We start from the raw sequence: 16,907 nt of genomic DNA on the forward strand, positions 1-16,907 counted from the left end.
AACTGTTAATCTGTCCTCAGGTAGATTTTTTTTTTAAGGGATTCACTTTCAGGGAAATGAAGTGGCATAAAGCGTAGTTGGTTAGTGTTTATTTCCACATTCATTCATTTCTACATTTATTTATTTCTACATTTATTTATTTCCACATTCATTCATTTCTACATGTATTTATTTCTACATTCATTCATTTCTACATGTATTTATTTCTACATGTATTTATTTCTACATTCATTCATTTCTACATTTATTTATTTCCACATTCATTCATTTCTACATGTATTTATTTCTACATTCATTCATTTCTACATGTATTTATTTCTACATTCATTCATTTCTACATTTATTTATTTCCATTCATTCATTTCTACATGTATTTATTTCCACATACATTTATTTATTTCCACATTCATTCATTTCTACATTTATTTCCATTCATTAATTTCTACATTTATTTATTTCCACATTCATTCATTTCTACATTTATTTATTTCCACCTTCATTCATTTCTACATTTATTTATTTCCATTTATTTATTTCCACATTCATTCATTTCTACATTTATTTATTTCTACATTCATTTCCACATTCATTAATTTCTACATTTATTTCCACATTCATTCATTTCTACATTTATTTCTACATTTATTTCCATTCATTAATTTCTACATTTATTTATTTCCACATTCATTCATTTCTACATTTATTTATTTCTACATTTATTTATTTCCACATTCATTCATTTCTACATTTATTTATTTCCACATTCATTCATTTCTACATTTATTTATTTCTACATTTATTTATTTCCACATTCATTTCCACATTTATTTATTTCCACATTCATTTATTTCCACATTTATTTATTTCTATATTCATTTATTTCTACATTCAGGTTTATTTCTACATTTCAGGTAAAGAAAATACTGCACTGTATTTTAAATGTTAGAAAAACACTGAACTCACTTCACTCAAATTGACCTTTTCTACTGAATAAAAGCATAGCAACATCATTGCCTGAAAATACTTAAACAAGACCAAATCCAGTGTGTGCACTGTCTATGGCAGCAACAAGTGCTTCCTCAAAGTCTTCCTAGGTGTTGTAATGAGCTGGCAGCTTCAGTGTTTCAAAGCATGTGGAGGATGATGGAAAGGTTCCCCCCGGAAAACTCCACTTTGAGTTCTGGAGGGAGCATTTCCCAGCTGACCCAGAATTTCAGTAACTGGGCCAGTGTATCTGATGAAGCTAAAAAGTCAGAAAGTGGATTAAGAACACAGTTAGTGCACTGTAACTGTTCAAATCCCTATGCATTTCATATATTCTAGTGTTAAGTGAGATGTTTATGGGACATAGAGACATTGGTAAACATGAAAATAAATTCCAAAATAAGATAGCTATACCTGTTTCAATGAACATCCGTAGAAAACCAGTGATGCGGCACTTGCACTCAATGTCAAGTTCTTCATCATCATCACTGTCCTCCACAGGCCATGTGATTTTGTCTAGGAACATCTGGAAAAAAAAAAGTTTAAAAATTATTTTGGTGTCTAGGATAATTTATAATTCAGCACTGATGAAAAGGAATATGGATTACAGTCTTGGTAATTGAGAAAATATCCAGCTCAGTAAATTAGACAATAAGATTTGCACACACATTTATTACTATTTAAAGTATTGTTAATAAGTTGGATGTACTAAATCACCTGGGGTACAAACTGCATTCCTGCCAGGCCTAGATGTCGGCAGGGGCCATAGCATCACATCTTTCAATCCCTTTCTCAACTGTTTAATTTGGCGCACGGTCCTCCCGATGACCATTACTGACCAAATATTAAAATTCTACAAAAGTTGGCACAGTAGAAAGTGTTTATAAAACTCTAATGCAGTGCTTAAGATGTATTTTCCCCCAATTATATCCTTTCATATTGCAACACCAAACCACGCCCTGCCCAGATTACAAGTTAAAGAGTGTTTAGGTTCTGTAATAATCCTGCCTGCAGTTCCAATTAGTTTGTGATTGAAATACAGATGTGCAAAAGAAATGCAGACGTGATAGAATTGCTTAGCTTGAAACATAATTGATGGATAAACGGCGGATGAGTTCAATTTCAGAAGGAGAATTCACAAAATCAGCAGGAGAAACTCACCGCGTGTACTAGAAGTTTGTTATGTAGCCACCTCTGATTCGTTTTAGTGACTGCTGGGAGATCCCAAGACAGGGAAAGATCTGACACTGTGTCCTTCTGTTCCTGAGTAAGTTCTTCAAGTTCAAGCTAGAATTTAGATCATACAAGGTATTACACCTGTCCAGGAATTTTGCAAGGCAAAGGTTTTTTTGTTTGTGTGTTACATAGCATTGTTATAATACTCCTGATGTGCAGATCAGGACAGTCCTCGACAACAATTGTTGCCATTTCAGGGTCCCCATTCAGCAGGACTTAATCCGGTGACATGGGGGGCCATCATGCAAAAAGGAGTGGGCTATCATCCTTCCTGCAACCCGGACGAGGTTGCTCTCAATAAGCACCTCTGATGCAGCTGGAACGAGATGGTCAGGCTCACCTTCAAATAGCAGAGTTTGGCCCACTCCTCCTGTAAGTACCAACAGAGCAGGGGTTAAAAATCAAACAATTAACTTTTAAAATGCATGACATTAACCTGAATAGTAGCACATTTACCAAGATTCATTCTGAATCACAAACTGGAGTTTGGATATTATTGTTGTCAGAAAGTACCGCATCACTCCCTGTCCAACAGCAGCATCACCTAAAAAAAAAAAGAATACTGTATACTGTTAATAACACACTGGAAACAAGCTGTAAGAAGGCTATAGGTGCTTGACAAGTTTTAGGAAGGAAGGACAAACACATTAACTGTTATGCAGACAGCATGAACAGTCAATGCAGATTATCATATAATGATTAATATCAGCCAAATTACCTGATGGGACCAGTAAACCACTAATACCATTCCATATAAGACATACAATTGATATTAATGTAACATATATATTTATATTGTGAACTCTATTCTACTAAGGGTACAATGAAGTGGACATGCCCATTCCTGTTGCTGTTTATAGAATGAGAGAAGTGCCCGTTCCCTGTCCTCCTCACTCTCCCTTACATCCATTTTCAGTTTAAGAGGCTTCCCGGTTGCATGTTCACTTAGTAGATTATCTTTGAAAACTTGGGCAGCCAGAGTTGGTTCTTTAATAATCTTCCAGTCTAGACGAGAACAAAAATAAATTGAACTACTTTGCATGTCAAATGCAGATAACCTCTCCCAATCAACAGAAAAGGAGGAACACCTGAAAAATGTAACAGAATCCAACAGCCTTTTAATAGATACTAGGAAAGTCCATTTCTACTTCACTTTCATCAGAATCATGCTTAGTTGCTGTTTTAAGTCAACCAAGCTTCACTTAGATGTGGAGTCTGTGTAAATGTGTTCTGTTGAACTGTATGAGGAAGTGTTTCTAAGGTTCTACAAAACAGCAGTGATAATGGCATGTCTTATAGTCGTTATTTATTATGGTTAAAAGGTGTTATTCTTCTATTGACTGAGTTCTAATTATGCACAATATTATAGCATTCCTACTGTGATGACACAAACCATTGTCAAGTTCTTTAAGATCAATCTTCTCACTTTCAATCACTACTGGTTCTACTTCACTCTCTACAGATGTTTCAGGCCTCACTGGAACGCTGTCCCTGTCAGTGGGTGGCTCTCTATCATTTTCCTCACCACGGTCTCCCTCTCCTTCTCTATGTGTTTCCTGCATGGGGGTCCTTGAAGTTCACAAAATTTTATAGTCATTTCCTCTCATCTGTGTGCACAAAAACTAAAAATACATTTCTTATTGAAAAATGAATATGTAATTCTTATATATCTTTAACAAGTGCAAAGCCATCACAGTTAGCTCGGTGCAGTTTCATTTCAGAGAAGGGAACCTCCTTCTGACAAGTGACACATGAGATGGCTGGATCAGAGGCATGTCCCGAGCTTTCCTAAGAACAACAAATCTGTTAAGTATTGATTAAAACTCCACAGTGCAATTTATTTTAACTATGTATCAAATGGTGACAGTGTAAATTTCCATACTGAATCAATGGGTAGGTCCTGTTGAAGTGGGCGTATGTAAATTGTAGCCTGTCCAATTGTTGTAGATGGATCTTTTAGATAGGCAAGGGTGTATCCTGTGCTGGGACATTGAAGAAGTCCAAGATTTCGACTGCGAGTAGATCCTGCAATTTTTTTAGAAAGTCAAAGCCTCCCCCTTCCTGCAGCTTTGGAAACACCTCCGTCAGTTTATTTGTTACATCCATGGGATCGTTGTCATTTCCTGTAAATACACATAATGCACATTAACTCAAATACCAAAAGAAAAGAAGAGAATCACGTAATTATAAGTTTGAGTCTAATATGTAAAATAGGTGAACACAAATGGCAATAAAATGAAATTAAAAACACAACTCCTACTAATGTCAGGACTCAGTGTTTCTTGTTTCAGACCCACCTGAAAAGATCACCCTTTGTTCTCCAAGTCCTGAAGCAAGAAGGTCTGATTTAAGCTGAATGCTTGGAACTTTATCAGCCTTGTTGTCAGCCAAACAACAGAAAGTGTGTGTGCAGCTTCTTCGGATGACTTGGCGCCGCCGCTGTTGTTGTTGTTGTTGTTGTTGTTGTTGTTGTTGTTGTTGTTGTTGTAGTATGGAGCAAAGAGCCTTGCTACTTCGGCTGCAACAGAGAAAATGTTACAGCTCCCATGATCGCCACTCAGCTAAAACATCCTTAAGTCCCTGCTTAGAGTAATTTCAACGAATGGCGAGGTGTACGGGTAAGGTGATTGATCCGTCTTCACTTGTATCATCAGCAACTATTTTTTTCGGCGACAAATGAAGAGCGTACCGAAACGAATACACGGATGAACACTGCCACCTAATGTATCGGAGTGCATTCACTGTTTCAATCCATTATCTGGGATCGATCTGTCATGACTTGCTTTGCCGAGTAACCAATCAGATGTTAGAAAACTTCGACGGTGCAGATAAAATTATTTCATGATGCACTGCTGGTGTAGGGACCATGACATGATTAAGTAAATAGTGAAATAATTAAATAAATAGTGAAATAATTAAATGTGGTTTTACATAAAATGAATTAACATTTTAAATAATTAATTAAACATTTAATGAAACATCGAGTGAAAACATCAATTTCACTCGCTGGTAGCCCACACCGGACATGATGCTCTAGAACGGCAGTGGGTATGTCAAAAGCCGGGCGCCCTGGTCCGTGTGTGTGTTGCGGCCCCGTACGGGAGAAGCGCTGGAGAACTTCTTCTAAGTTTGCTAGCCACATGTTCAGGGTCCGAAATCCCAGCGTCAACATTCTCTGCCAGGTCTAAAATATCTGTTATTAACTCACGGGAGAGCTCATGCAGATCCTCTGTGATTGCTGCCATGTTTGTGTGTTTGTTTGTTTGGCGGGAAACCGCCTAGTCTGGCAACCCTGCAGACCAAAGCAATGGTTTGTGACTCGATCAGCGTTAATCCCGCCCACTGAGTTTGATGGGACAGGATGACAGATAAAATTATTTCATGATGCGCTGCTGGAGCAGGAAACATGAAATAATGAAATAAATAGTGGAATAAATAGATGTGTTTTTACATAGAATGAATTAACATTTTAAATAATTATTTAAACATTTATTTAATTATTTATGTATTTCATAATTTATTTATTTATTTATTTATATATTACCAATTTTAAATAATTAATGACACATTTAAATAATTATTTAATTATTTAATAACACGTGCATTTAATTAATTAAATAATTATATATTTATTTATATATTTGTTGATTTATTTCCAATATTAAATAATTGATGACACATTTAATGATTTAATTAATTATATATTTCATTTTGGCACTTTTAGTCCTCCATAGTAGGGACCATGAAATGATTAAGTAAATAGTGAAATAATTAAATAAATAGTGAAATAATTAAATGTGGTTTTACATAAAATGAATTAACATTTTAAATAATTAATTAAACATTTAATTAATTAATGATGTGTTTCATAATTTATTTATTTATATATTACCAATTTTAAATAATTAATGACACATTTAAATAATTATTTAATTATTTAATAAATTAAATAATTATATATTTATTTATATATTTGTTGATTTATTTCCAATATTAAATAATTGATGACACATTTAATGATTTCATTAATTATATATTTATATATTTCATTTTGGCACTTTTAGTCCTCCATACTATGATCTAAAGTAGCTATAGATGTAGAAGCTTATGAGAGGGTGCCTTTAGGCTTCTTGTTGATGTTTGTTACCCTCAGACTGTAATCGGAGGGAAACTTGAAACATCATTTTAAAACTCATTTATTGCATGAAATACAGGCTAATAGTTATTTTTTCTCCCACTGTGGTTACACTATAAACTCTACATTTAATATGATCATTTCCAGACTTTTTTTCTTTTACCTGCTGTTTGACAACAGCTATTAGACTGGTACTTTTGAGCAAACTTGGCAGATTAATGCAGATTTAACATTTTATTTAAAGTTTCCTCCATATGTTATCAAGGAAAGCGCTTGACTTGGATTTGTTTTTATTTCTATTGTGTTACACATCCTACCGGTAACACAATCACATAGTGAAATGTGTCACCACATCTGATATTAATTAGAGTTATTTGCTGTTGTAGACAGACAGGAAATGCCTGTCGCTCATTCAGTGTGGGTTTTGAGCCCTGAGAGGATGACAGAGCTTCACTGAGGCCTCCGGTGATGTCATCACTTTCCCAGACCCCTGCGGGATGATGGAAAAAACGACAAAATCAGAGTGAAAACAGAAAGGGAAGTTACTGGACAAGAACCAATATTATCTATACGATCAAAGACAACAAACTATTTCAGTGTGTTTTCAAACTGCGCTTCATCTGTTTCTTTTTGCTTTTATTCTTTTTTTTTGGCCCTGTTCTTTTCTCCTCGTCTATAAATAAGTCATGCTTTTATTTTATTTTTTTATGTTTTTAAACTTAAGTTACATTTTACAAGGCAAGCTGCAATAAAAAGTGGAATACAATCCAATATAACACTCCAATATAAACTCTTGCTTAACAACAGTCTATTAAGTGTAATAACAAACAAAAACAAAACAGATTTTTAAGTTTGTAGCATTTCAAAGTGAAATATTTAGAAAGACGTCCGCACTTTTGTCAACGGCACTGCAGCGACACACATGTTTAACAGAAGTCTAACAATCTCTGTTAGTAAGATGTGCTATTGATGGATAGGCCGGATCTTTGTAACATAGCAATAAGTAAGGTCTTTTACCTGCTTTTTGTAACATAACAATAAGTAAGGTCTTTTTACCTGCTCTTTTGTAATGTTAACAGACAATGAGTAAGGTATTTTACCTGCTTCTTGTAAAGTGTCTCGAGATAACACTTGTTATGAGTTGACGCTATACAAATAAAAGTTGATTGATTGATTGATATTGGGGATTTTGCACTCAAAATGTGCTTACTGGGTGCTGCCTGACATTTGAAGTCAATTTTGCTACATACCAAATTCACCACTGTGTGGCGCCACTATACAATATTGATAACAAAGTGGGGGACGGTCATCAGGGAGAAGAGGCCCCTTGGCAAGTTCAGAGATGAGTTCATCAGATTATTGAAGCCAATACATTAGTTCTTTCATCTATTTCTCCGCTCTGTGTTGGATCACTGCTCAAACATTGAACATTGTTTCTATTCAAACACCGATTGTTCAGTGTAAACGGACACTGTGTGAGGCCACAGTATCATTATGACATGTTTACACTGTGGTTGACTGGAAGTTCTTGCTTATGTCTTGTTGCCTTCAGCGACAGGTGTGGTTGTGTAATGTCTGCTATGATCTCTTTCTGTATTTTAAGCTGCAGTGAGGCCCGTCCTTGAAGTGTGTGTAACTCTCTTGAGAGGACAGAGGACCTGATCCCATCAGGCTGATGACTGGTTTAAAGGAGGATGAGAGTGGAGAAAAGAGTCAGTCGAAGAGAAAGATCACACAAGGATCCATCATCATGACGACTTCATCTGTTGTTGTTGCCTGATTACATCTCAGTTATCTCCAGTTGCATAATGCTCAGGGTATCTGTTAGCACTCCTGAATGTATGGAAGCAGCACAAGAATGTGTCCTGTGTGTGTGTGTGTGTGTGACCTTGGCCATTTCTCTGACATGTGACAGAGATCTTTGGGGCAGCATATAAGGGGAGGCTTGTAAAACATTCAGCACCATCTTAATTATGCAAGACTGCTTGACTGCGTGCACATGAGTGTGTGTGTAAGTTTGACAGAGTGTTTGTGTGTCTGACGGGCGTGCGAGGCAGAGACGTGAGAAAGATAATGAGAAAATCATTTATCACTTGAAATAAACTAATAAATAATAACGGATAGCTATTAATAATTTTGAAGGGTGTCTGTTAGCGTCAGAGCAGTTGCCAACGGCTGTACATTTTTAATGCTGATTTAAATTTCATGAACCCGTCATGGCAGCCGTTCAGCCTTTCTTCTTTTTGCTGCTGAGGATAATTTTGATTGAGCAATTTCATCCATGATGACCTAAAATGATTAGTACTGTTATTCACATTGCAGGATAACACAGGGAGATAATGTCCATAATGGACTTAACAACAATGAAAGAAAGAAAGAAAGTGAAATAAGCTGAGGTGATATCTTTGATACATTATTAAATTGAACCAAAATCCCAAAATTTCAGGCTACAATGACATAAAACCCCCAAATCAGCAGGGATACATCACTCCCCTTTAAGCTGAAATGATGATTATAATGGTTTCAGCATATATTTCTAAAGTTATTGGTCTCTGTCAAGAAGATTCCCTAAATCTGCCCCTAAATTCGCAGTGTAATAAAATCCCTCACAATCTTCTATTAACTGTGGAGAATAGTAGCTCAGACTCACTCAGCCAATCAAACCTGATCTGTTAGCAGCTTAAAGGCTTCAGCAGCCTCTACATCTCTCTTATCATAAGCTCAGCTTCCTCCTCTGAAGTCCCAGTTTGGAATCATTTCCACCGTGCGTAGCTCCTTGTTTTGCCTCCCCACTTCAAAACACGGGGAGCATCTGAAAACCTAGTAGAGATTTAATAGCAATGGCGATGAAGGCAGCCCGACAGTCTGAGTCGTATTAACTGTTTCTTTAATTTGTTGTTTCTGAGGTGGTTGGTTAAAAAAAAAAAAAAAAGATGGCGCACATACTGGAGCTCAGTCGAATCATGAAGCGTTGACTCTAATAGAAAGAGAAACTTCTTCTCTAGAAGCTCTGCATTTCTGCCTCTGGATCGCTTCTTGTTGTTAATAATCCTCTGGGATATAAGATAGACTTTGGTTAAGGAAGTTCTCATATTTACAAGTTCCCAAAATAGCTTTGTCAGGCAGCACTCTCAGTATATCAGTGTCCTGTCTGAAGCGGGGGCCCCGCAGAAGTTTCCCACACGTGTCACAGGCCAATGCCATGACAGTGGAGGAAGAGGGGGCTGGGGAATGGGGAAGGAGGCGAGATTAGCTTGAAGGAGAGGGGAAAGAAAATAATGAGTAAGATAAATAAAGGCTTACAGGCTCATGTCAGGAGGAGATAGGCTGAGACCAAAGGTTTGGATGGTTCCTTGATGGCAGAGGAGGGACGTGGAGGACGGGAAAAGAGGGCACAGATGGGCGGAAACACTCAGCTGTGTAGAAGTGTTAAAGGTGAACAGTGACTGTGAAATTGACCCCGATGTCCCCACCTCCTTCAAACCAAAATGCAATGGTTATGTAACGGTGTGTTTACGACGCCTACATCTTTGTCTTTCATCTCGTCGATGAAGTGTTTGATGGCGCTAACCCCTACCTGGTGCTGGGCCAGCTTGTTCACCTGTTTTACATTTTAAAGACTGCATACTGGTCATTGTAACATCTCAAAGTGTCCAGGACATGAGCTCAGCTTACACAGTTCCCATTGGCTCATGACCTGACATGACAATCTGTCTTTGACGTCTGGTATGCGGTCCGTCTTTGGAGCAAGTCAGTCAGATAGTAGATAATGGTCCAATCCAACACGTCCCGAGTAACTTTGATTCTGCCAGCGCAGAAAATATCAGCTACATACGTCACTTACTGGCAGACCCTTCATCTCAGGCTTCAGATTAAAGTACCTCTCTTCTGGATGTGTTTTGTTCTGCGCTTGGATGTTTGACGTTCACCATGAGCAATGATGTATAAGCACATGTAGGAGTGGGATGTTGCTCGGCCTGCAAGATTCAAAAAGGCGATGTGCGATAACATTGTCTTAATATTATATGAAGACGATATGAAGTATCTCTGCTGATCTTCTTGTGTTACACAATACTTGTGTCTGCAACATGATCTGTCCTGAATCCAGAAAGTCTTTGTTTTTCCCCACCAATTCATCAGAGGGTAGCTGATAGCTAGCTTTAGCTTCATCTGGCAGCATCATCTTACTTTGTGAGAAAGCATGTCTTGTGTACATTAGGGCTATAAAATCTGTCTTATTTACTGTAATTAACTCACACTTTTGGGATGTTTTTATTGGCAACGTGCCTTTTGCAGCAATGTTGAAATTGCAATAAAAAAATCACTACCCAAGAGGATTCTCAACAGAATGAACTAGGTGATGACATTTTAAACATATTTTAAATGTACCAAGGCAGATGCTTTGAAAGTGAAGGTGTCAATCTAGGAGAGAGAAAGATGTGGGGTGGGACATGTGGCAAAAGAGCCACAGGGTGGATTCAAACCTGGGCCATCCGCTGACAGGACAATAGCCTCTGTACATGGGGCACACAAACTAACCACTTGGCCACGGGCGCCCTTATATTCACTACATTTTTCTATCTTTTTTTTTTAAACAGCTCCTCCTAGGACATATTTCCTCAAAATATTGGGTTATTGGGAAAGATGAGTGTTTATATCAGTGGTTCCCAACCTTTTTTTGACTTGTGACCCTGTGCACTTCACAAAACTCTTGACCCAGACATCCAAAACACGTACAGCTTTTTGCTAAAACGATTACAAATTCAATCGTAATAGTTACCACATTTAGGCTATTTAAGGTATATTATTGTGGCTGGGGCAGAAAGGGGAGGGGGGATTTGTGCAGAAAGGGAGTTTTTGTTTCTCAGATGTGCAATGTGCACAGTGAGGGGAGCTTGTATTTACGAGGCAAATGTAAATGAATGCTAAAGGAATGAGGCAAAGATGAGAGACGGAACAAGACACTGCAAGTTTGTTCGTTTTTAGCATGTGCTACGGCTTACAGTAGCCAAAGCTAAACTGGATAATGTCTTATTAAGATGTTCCAATATATTCTACTTTCAAAAATTCATCAAAATTTAAATGCGACCCCATTCTGGTCGGCACCCGAAGGTTGGGAAACCCTTTTTTATATTAGGTACTGTGTTCGCTGCTCCTCCGTTGACTACTTTTTTTGCCTTGAGTAGAAGAGTAGATTGAGAGAAATGTCTGTTGCAGTGCTGCTGTTTTGTTCGCTATGCTAGTTAGCACTGACTAGTTGCTAGCATGTGGCATCCAGTGACTTTACTCATGATGTCACACAGGCGCTCATCATTTAAGAAAGATAAACCCTGTTATATAACTGAAGGTTTATGGTTGAATGTATTTTTTTTTTTTTTCAATATTCAGTGGTTTCTGGCGTATCCTTTCTCTTTGTCTCAAGGATTTCCCCTTAAGAACATGCAGAGATGCATGTGAGAGAGAAACCCTGTGTGCGTTTTCTTCTCAACAATACACTTTGTTGGTGCTTGTTGTGAGGAAAAAAGACTTAAAAGACAATCCGGAGAAATGTGTCCCTGCCTTTTGTACGACAAAATCTATAATAAGACAGAGTACGTCAAAGTATTCATTGTGTGACTTTGTTGTTGAGATGACTGAATTGAGAGAGAGATGTTATTTCAGAAAATTTAAGGTAATTTACAAAATACTCTTTTGTCAAAAAAAGATGAAAGCGAGTTTTTGGTTTATATTGTGTCAATATATTAAAATTGTCTCTATTTCACTGGAAGTTTTCTAATGTTCAAACATACTCTAAAGAAATCAAAGAAGCAGTAAGTTGATCAATATAATTCATCTTCAAAATGTTGCCATTCTCTTTTTGTTTTGCTTTTATGCTCCTTTCCTGTCCCTTACTACAATCATGTTTATTTTGGTGTCAGACTCCTGCGCTGGATCAGCCAGAACAAGCTGATCTGAATCATAGAAAAACAGAGCGAGTCTGGTCCTCTGCTGCTGATCTGTCTCTGATTCCCTGGCTGAGCTGTAGTAGCTGCAGGGCAGTAAGTCCGTCATGATGAAGAACCTTTTGTCCGTGTAAATCTTTTTTTTCTTTTCAAGTCTGGTAATCTAATAGTAAGATTGGACACAGATAATTTTCTCCCTCTGTCTCCTCATTTTCTGGAAATTGAAACATCAGTCTTTAAATCAATGACAGTAATGGTTATGAAGACGGGAAGCCTTTTTACAGAACGTCTTTGTTTGACTGCGAATGCTTGATATCTTATTCCATTTGCAAATGACAGACGTTTGATTGACTGAGACAGCTGTGTCATGTTTTTTGTCTTACCCTGTCAGAATATGTGATAATGATCAGTGATCCCGAAGTGAAACTCAGGTAGCAGGAGAGAAGGCAGCGTTGACGTGCTCATTGAAGGGCATCCATCCTGAACATAGTGGAAGCTGGTTGAGGAGTCTGCACACACATCAGCTTCAAGCTGCTCCATGGGAACAGAGGGAGCGATGGCAGCTGTTTCCCTGGAGACCTAGCCTAACACGACCGTCTCTCTAATTACCTACACCCACCTGTGTGAGCCGCCAGGCAAGGGAGCATGCCTTCGCAGACCAGTACCACAGAAACATCTAACATCTCTTTGACCCCCATGTTGCTCTTTTGTTCTTAATGGTTGTGACAGAAGGGTGTATTAAGGAAAGAGGACAGGAGCTGAGGAGGTGAGGTCTGGAAAGGCGATGACACAGGCACTCTGGATACGAGGCTGGCATGACTGTAGAGCTAAGCTGACAGGTAACAGTAAAAAAATGTTAAAAGTAAGTGTTGAAATAAGCAAAGAAAGGTTGAGAAGGACTGCGGCCTCTTCATTACATGACAAATCTTGTTTTGGCAATAAATACTAGCAAATACTATGTCAGCTAATGAAACTTAAAGACTGCATGAATAATAAACAGAGTCACAGTGATGTCACCCATTGATTTGTGACTTACATGTTTAATTCTGTAAAAATAACACATAAAGAGTTATAAACAATGTGACCACTGTATAGTTATGTACTGTATATTAAACTGAGCTGAAGAGACCTTAACCATTTTTGTTCCAGACTGTAAACATGTTTAATTCTGCTTGAGCAATGGGCAATTTAATTCGGGGCATAATGGGTATTGATTCATTTTTTTGGAGCTGGCCTCATGTGGCCACTTCACAATACGGCAGTTTTTGCTCTTCTATGAAGGCGTTAATTTTCCGCCCCGGATGTCTGTCTATGAGACCTTTGAATGGCTTCTCTGTTTAAGTCAAAGGACATGATCGTGGGCATCATACATAAAGTCAGGCAGTGTCGTCACTAAATCCTGGGCAGAGGGAGCAGCAGGCCTTGAAATCGTCCTTGACACTAAAAGGACAGCACATTATTACTGCACCTCATGGTACATGGTAGCCTAAATGTCTTTCATGGCAGTTTACATTGGTGACTCATGCAGCCAGAACCCTGGAGGGAGAGGCTTGACTTATGTCCCCCTAGTGTCCATTATATGTCCTTCATAGTAACGTACAGTCCAGTGGAGAACAAAAACAGCTGCTGCCTCTGTTACAGTTTGCTTATAAAGATGAACCGTTTTTGATCTGCGGAGGTGAGCCACGGGTAATGTGGAAATGCTAACGTTAATGCTAATGGGAAACAAAAGGGCGTTGTGTTCTTTTTTATAAAACTGAAGGCCGCTAAATTCTGCCTCTAAAAGAGCAATAGAGTAGCTTCCATGACTTTTGACTTGCACTAGTTGGTCCAGTCAGATTTTTCTGCCTTGTATGGGAAAATTTGGAGCTTGGCAGCACTGTGTGTCACTCGTAATCTCCAGAGAGGGTGAGAGAAGGGGTAACTGGTAGAAAAACATTGGACAGGAAAGCTAGCGTAGCAATATGCAGCAGGTCAGTCTTAGTGTCTCTGGATACCAACTGCAGAGGAATGGAAAGAGGTCCTGAAGGAAATGTGCTTTTATGTAATCCAGTACCTGGAGCTCTGTGCTATCCCTATATGCCCTCTGCTGTGTGACAGAAAGAACACACACAAATAGCCCGTATATAATATGACAGCAGCTGGCGGTTGTTCTTGAACTTCTTTTACTTCGTGGAAACAGTGGAATCTGTACTCGAGTTGCAATTTGTCCAAGCTTGTTGTTAAAAGTGGGCTTTGATGTCTTTTTAAGCCCACTGAGGGGCTTCACAGGATAATAATAGCAGAAGTATTTGGTGTCATAACCCCAGGGCCTGCAATGGGTCGCTGAGCCCATTGCGGTCAAGGTCTACGTCAACCAGGGCGCCCGGCTGTGTGTCAACATTTTGTTACCTCTGGCAACATGTAGGAAATATTCAAATCTGTTAATATTTGATTTCTGGAAAAGTACCAAACGAGGCTATCGTTTTGTTTTCATTTTTTTTTATTGCTTCTGAAAGTTGTTCCATGATGTAATTTGAGGTTTTCAGAAAACATGCTTCCCAAAAAAAATGATTGTTTTTGTTGGTTGAGAGTTTACTGCTTCCAAATTGCTTCTGTGTGTCTAGCAGTGGGCACATTTAAGACAAAACATGTTTCACCCTCACACTATAATTCAGTTCATATTACAGTAAGTCCTAAAAAGTAATTCCCACCTCTTAGGAACATTAACTTTTAGAAACAGCTGCCTTAGCTGGAGTGAGAAATTATAATATATGATCCACACATGAAAAGGGAGCAACATGGATTAAAATGGTTGTTGCTGAAAAGCCCCAAACTGGGCTGCTCAGCAGTTCCCCGAAACCACTTGCTTTGCTCTAATGAGATCTTGGATTCCTTCTGCAAAATATTTTAGAGTGAAGCAGTTTAGAGGTTAGGATTTGGGAGCCTGAAGGCAAACTCTGACAAGCCTTAAATTGCTTGGGAAGCGATTTCCTTTTGAACGCTGTCATAAAATCTAACGATGGTAACAGGTTTAATTGGGATCTTCTTAACTCTAGGTTTGTTGTTTGATATACACCAGAAGAATTCACTGTTTCCCCCCCCGAACGCCTGACAGAATTAATGCATTATGGCACGAGACTTTTTTAACAACCGGTGTAAACTGTGAAAAGCTGCGAGTCAACAACATCTGTCCCTTCTTATAATATTCCCATAAAAACACACATGCCTACTGTCACAAAGACATGCTGACATAAAACTTCCTCCATACACACGCCCCTCTTTATTTAGCATCATCTACCTTTTACTATTCCCACTCAGTTTTTGAAGAGAAGAATTGACTAATGTCGACCTGTATATTTCAATTCTCAACCACAATATACATTACTGGAGCGTGCCTGACAGCCAACCTGATCAGGCCCGCTGCTGCTGTTTGTGTGGAGTCATGTTAAAGATGACAAAGACCTTGACAAGCACACTGGAGAGACCTTCCTGTTCCTGATTAGCCCTGTGACAGCTGTATAACTCCGAAATTTTTCCACTGCATCAAGCATGCTACTGTCCAGTCACTGCTGAAAAAGATCAAAAGACAAAAAATACAGAGCTCTCCTGTTGAACAATGTTTTCCTTTTGGATCACAATAAACAAGACTGATTGCTCCGTCTCATTGAACAATAGAACATTTTTCAGGCATTCTGGATAAAGCATTAAGGATTACCGTCATTTCTGCAGCAGTCTTAAGCCGTACTCTGCAAAAGGCCAGAAGAAGTTGGCTGTGTTGTTCTGGGTCAAGAGTATTTCCTGCATCTCCTTCGGTGGTGCATCCGCTCCTCATCCCAGAGAACACTGAGACAATAGAACAGATGGAGGAAGAACACTGTCCGTGCATCTGGTTAAATGCGTTGAAAGGCCATTTTTAGCTCGTCTCCCACTGACAGAGAGGCCTAAAACAACATTTTAGAGGAGCCGAACCACTGTTTCATGTTCTACCAGTACAAACTGAATATTTGGCTCTTTGTAGCAAAGTAGAACGTTGATTTATTGATGTTTAAGTCTGCTTTAAAACGCTCAATAAAGAATTAAAGATGTTCAAGTAACACGTTTTTTTGCTCTGCAGCCCCTCTGACTTTTTCCATTGTGTTGGAGCAGCAGGGGTCGTTTAATGTCAGGAGATGACATGTTACGTAATGTCCGGATTTAGATTCATTGGAAAAAATGAAGAAGGAAATTCCTCATATCACAGCGATTACATCTGTCCATTATCGTTACCATGTTTGATGTTAACTGCTGTAATGGACATGGACAGTAACTTGAGGCTTGAGTCTATTGACAGTAGTGGCGTTAGCACATCACAACGATGGCTTTAAAATGAAAACATAACCTGGCAAAGTTGTATCTCTTAGTACCAGGAAGATAAATTAGACAAAAAAAATCATTCAACAAATTTTTACTGAGTAAAACAAAAGACACGATTCACGAGGTTTCTGTGACCTGCACTGTCGCTTAAACTCTTTAATTTCTTGATCTCAACTCAACCTCCAAGTACTTGCCTAATCCAGAACTTTTTTTCTGCATGTCATGGCCTTCCTCTGTGACTGGAGTTTGTTTTGTTATGCTGAGTTTCTGAGCTA

At 38.3% G+C, this 16,907-nt stretch overlaps 1 long non-coding RNA gene across 2 annotated transcripts; it reads right to left on the bottom strand.

Moving 5' to 3' along the window:
- Nucleotides 1–2,790: 2,790 nt before the first annotated feature.
- LOC132981705 (uncharacterized) lies at nt 2,791–4,925 on the bottom strand. 2 transcript variants are annotated; one of them, XR_009674641.1, is made up of 4 exons: nt 4,518–4,924; nt 4,103–4,343; nt 3,647–4,008; nt 2,792–3,225 (listed from the first exon to the last, which is right to left on the bottom strand). It is a non-coding gene; the product is annotated as an uncharacterized LOC132981705 (long non-coding RNA). The 2 variants fall into 2 exon arrangements; XR_009674640.1 differs by having other exon boundaries at nt 2,791–3,225; nt 3,647–4,343; nt 4,518–4,925.
- Nucleotides 4,926–16,907: the final 11,982 nt, after the last annotated feature.

Source organism: Labrus mixtus, chromosome 10 (assembly GCF_963584025.1).
Source record: "Labrus mixtus chromosome 10, fLabMix1.1, whole genome shotgun sequence".
In the NCBI taxonomy this organism is placed as follows: domain Eukaryota; kingdom Metazoa; phylum Chordata; class Actinopteri; order Labriformes; family Labridae; genus Labrus; species Labrus mixtus.